This window comes from Petaurus breviceps, unplaced genomic scaffold, assembly GCF_028583685.1.
Source record: "Petaurus breviceps papuanus isolate PSGF00001 unplaced genomic scaffold, PetGlider_PUasm1.0 156, whole genome shotgun sequence".
Classification (NCBI taxonomy): domain Eukaryota; kingdom Metazoa; phylum Chordata; class Mammalia; order Diprotodontia; family Petauridae; genus Petaurus; species Petaurus breviceps.
In genome coordinates this window covers 7004837-7009068 of record NW_027185720.1, presented here as the reverse complement: position 1 = coordinate 7009068, position 4232 = coordinate 7004837, and the positions used below count along the sequence as shown (strand labels likewise).

The window sequence follows — 4232 nt, the reverse complement described above, 5'->3', positions numbered from 1 at the left end:
GAGAGAGAGAGAGAGAGAGAGAGAGAGAGAGAGAGAGAGAGAGAATCAGAGACACAGAGAGACAGTCAGACAGAGACAAGGAGAGCAAGTTTGGACGACTGAGCCTAGCAGAGCTGGAGGTATTTTCACAGGATCCCCTTCTCCCCTGGAATTGCTTCTCATGCCCTTCCTTGCTTTGAGTGTCTCTGTTTATGTTAAATGTGCAGGGACTAAAGCAGACCCCAGGGGCGTGATCCTGCCGCTTCACCCCAACGTGATCCTCTATGATTATAAACTGCTTCAGAGGAGGGACCGTTTAGATGTTCTTTTTTTCCCTGAACTGGTGCCAGAAAAAAAACCGCTCAGCACAATAAATGTGTTGACAGGTTGTAAATAACTGACTCTGTGAACTTGACTGCTAAATCAGCTCCTCATAGACCAGCTCCAGCCTGCCTTTCCAGGGTAATTACAGATTACTTCCCATCACGCACTCCATGTTTCAGCTAAACCTACTTGCTGTTCCCCACACACAACAGGCTGTCCTTTGCACAGGCTATTTTAGCCCCCCTAGCTGCTCCTCATTTCCACTTATTAGAACCCCAAACTCTTTTCAAGACGCAGCTCTAGTAGCCTCCTTTCCTCCCCTACCTCTCAGAAATAACTTCATATTTATTTGGTATTTCTGTTGTGTCTATCTATGTGCTGTTCCTCCCCCTCCACCCCACCTCTGCTTCTGAATATTAGGCTGTTTTGTCTTTGTTTTTGTATCTCCAGCAACCAGCATAGTGCCTAAAACATGATGGGTATATAATAAGCCCTTGTTGAAGTCAATTGACTAGTTTGATTTTCATTGTAATTAGTGACTTATGAACCAGTTGGAATGGGGAATCTTAAGCTACATTCTCATGTCCAGAATGCAAATGATTTAACAATATTTTTAAAAATACTAATTTGAACTGGGGAGAATGACGATCTTCATTAGTGAGTAGTATGGATTTTGTGATATTCTAAGAATGAAATATAAAATGTTACACTTGTGAACTACATAGCTGCTTTGTGTGTACACCATGAGATAATAATAATATCAGTCTAAATTGAAATAATAATATCAGTCTAAATCAGCTCATGGCTGCCTTCTGTAAGCCTGCAGGAAGGTAGTGTGTCATTGTATCAATTATCCAGCAAGGGAGTATAATATCTGCATTGTCCACCAGGTGTCACCCTCCTTCAGCCACCGGGCTGGTAGTTTCTCTGAAGCATGTGTTAGCATATCCTCCCAAAAGGCTGCAGTATTTTCATTAGCTGTATATAAGACACAAGCAAGGTGAAGATCTTCTTCCCTCTGAGAACTTCTGAGGTCCTTGGCTAACCAGAGATGAAATAACTACTAATGAATATTCAACAATCTTCTTGCTATCTTATTATGCTATTGATTCACACTATAAAGAAATGGCTTCTAAGGTGCTTTAAACATCAAGACAGTCCCATCCAGAGTTGTCATTAATGAGCTTTATAATTGACCTTAGCCCAAAAGGTCAAGAAGTCTGAGTAAATAATTTCATTTTCTCCTTTAGCCCAAGAATTAAGGTACTGAATCTGGTATAAAGTGACAGTTAATTACATAGATTTAAATACTTTTAAACTTTAAAAAATTAGTTTAGGTATCAAATGGAATAATCTAAGAAACAGTATTTAATTAGTCTAGGATATGGACCCAATGACATTGGTGAATGACAGCTGTTAGCTGCAGGTGTTCAGAAGGGGCAGTCTGAGAAGTCATCTCCCAGAATGTGATGACAGCCATAGCCATCTTCTGGATTCAGGACTGGTCCATTAGCAGCACATTCTTCCTCTGCCTTCAGAGGATAAAGGCACTAAAGGATGGAGAGTCTTTAAGGATGGGAGGTTGAGGCATGGTCTAGGCTGGAGTGTTAAGGAATCTGAAAATGAAATGACTCCCCCCCCCCCCAGCTAAAAGATATAGTGGTGCCAAAATGATGGGAAGGGAACACGTATGTATTAAATGTTTACTATATGTCAGGCACTGTATTAAGTGCTTTACAAATATTTCTCATTTAGTCCTTACAATGACCCTGAAAGATAAGTACTATTATTATTTCCTTTCTACATTTGAGGAAACTGAGGCAAACAAAGGTTAAGGGACTTGACCAAGTCACACAGCTAATGTCTGAGATTGGATTTGAACTCGGGTCTTCCTGACTCCTCTCCTAGAACTCTCTCCACTTCCAAGGTCAAAAAAGGACACAGCAAGAAACAACTGTTTGAAACCTCAAGAAATTGCCCAAGATAAGAAACACTGAGTACACTAGCATCTTTCCTTATTTGACTGTCTCTTGGTTGATCTTTAGGCTTTTCAGACTTTCTTTGTGCCATTCAGGAGCTCTGCAAACCAGCTTCCTACAGATGTCTGGTCTTCAACAGAATTAAGTGACCACATTCTCCTCTGTGAAATGCTCATCTCTAAAGGCTCTAAAACCCAAGGAGGCCCTCTCTGCCAAATTATAATGCAAAATATATTCACTCATCACCACGAGGGGAAAATCCCAAATCTGCAGGCACACTGAGTCATGACCAATGTAGACTTGGCACATTTTTTCAAGCAATACCTCCAAACCCCTGTTTTCCAGGGTATGATTGCCTAACAACTTTGTAATAGCCGAAAACAGGTCAGATCATATTTTAACTTTGATCACAGAGAGAGACTCTGGGCAAATTTGTGGGAGTTTTCTCCTCAAAAGCCAAAATGTCCCAAGAAATATAAAGTGACTGGTGAATGTATATGCCCCCGAGTAAGTAGGAGAGGTCCTCAGAGGTCACCTAATTAACCTTTCTCCCTGCTTGAAGGATGAACATTGTCCCTCTCAATCTATCAACTGTTAATAAGAGTCTACTATGTGCTAGGTGTTGTGCTAAATGCTGATATTCCAAGAAATCCTGACAAGGGATAACACAGTCTCTGAATGCTCATGTCTATAGGGAAGCATGGTCATGCACGGACAAATGAGGTACCATAATATGAACATTTTTTTCCAGTGACCCTCCATTAAAATACATTTTTAGGACACAAAATGGAAAAGGTGTTAAATCAAATGTCAAAAGATTCAATAAAGCTGAAAGGGCCATGATCTGGGAACCAGAAGCCTGGGGTTCTACACCTAACCAGGTATGTGACCCTGGAGAAGTCACTTCACTCCCTGGTCTCTTTTCCCATTTGTCTGTAACATAAGGACATTGAACTAGATAGCATCTTGGACCCTTTTGGCTTGAGGGTTCTACAAGTCTGGGGTTTCTCTGCCCTGGCACTGTTTATTTGATACATTTCACTTTCAGAAACCCACAGAGTCCCTCTCATTTTTTGGTTTTTAGACAGACCTTTCTCTTTTGTGATCTTCTTCCATTGGCCCAGGCTGGCTGGTTGCACACCATCAGAAATCTCTTTGTTGGAAGGGGCCCCAGAGGCTAACTGGACCAATGACTACCTGAGCAGGAATTCCTGATGGGGAAGGCGTCATTTAGCCTGACCACCACTCACTGTCCCATAGCTCACACCCGGCTGGAATTTCTGCTCCTCTCCCTCCCTTGAAAGAACGAGAGTCTGGGGCCAGAAAAAGCAACATGGCAGCTATACAAGGTTATTGAAAAAATTCTAGAAGCTTATTCAGGAACTCTGTGTCCCAGGCCCCATGGCACTAGCAAGGCATGGATCTCTTTGAGGGTTGCTTAATTTCTCTGGCCTGTCTCCTAATCTTCAACATTAGGACAAAAAACCCTCTCTTACCCTGAAGGGTTGCAGGTGAGTGTTGGAAGGTGTCCTAAGTGATATCCAAGCACTCTAAAAGTACAAGATGCTAGAGAAATGCTTTGAGCATTGTTAAATATAGAAGGGACATTTAACTCTGCCTTTTGAACACTTCTGCCTTTCTCTTCCTTTGATTTGGCCTTTAATCTGGTTCACAAACCAAAAACTTCTTTGGGGCCCTGACTCTCAGAGTTCATTAAGCCTTGGTTAGAGAAGAGAGGGGTCAGGCCAGTAGAGAAGGTCATAGGTGTCTACCCACCCCACAGGGTCATTAGGAATCCAACAGTCTGAGCCTAACACCCCCCCCCCCCCCCCCCCCCCCCCCCCCCCCGCGCTTGCTCCCGCGGGGGGGAAAAAATTGGTCCGCGGTGGGGGGGGTTTCTTTGAGGGCGCGGTTAGAACAGTCTTGGTCGGGGTCTGTCGACGCCCTAGG

The 4232-nt window shown here is 43.0% G+C and overlaps 2 protein-coding genes across 2 annotated transcripts in view; both read right to left on the bottom strand.

The window, feature by feature from the left end:
• NAGA (alpha-N-acetylgalactosaminidase) overlaps positions 1-4232 on the bottom strand; it is a 321568-nt gene that overhangs the window by 313971 nt on the left and 3365 nt on the right. The window lies entirely within an intron of this gene.
• The window catches only part of NDUFA6 (NADH:ubiquinone oxidoreductase subunit A6), a 303722-nt gene that overhangs the window by 296125 nt on the left and 3365 nt on the right, over positions 1-4232 (bottom strand). The gene's annotated exons all lie outside the window — the stretch shown is intronic.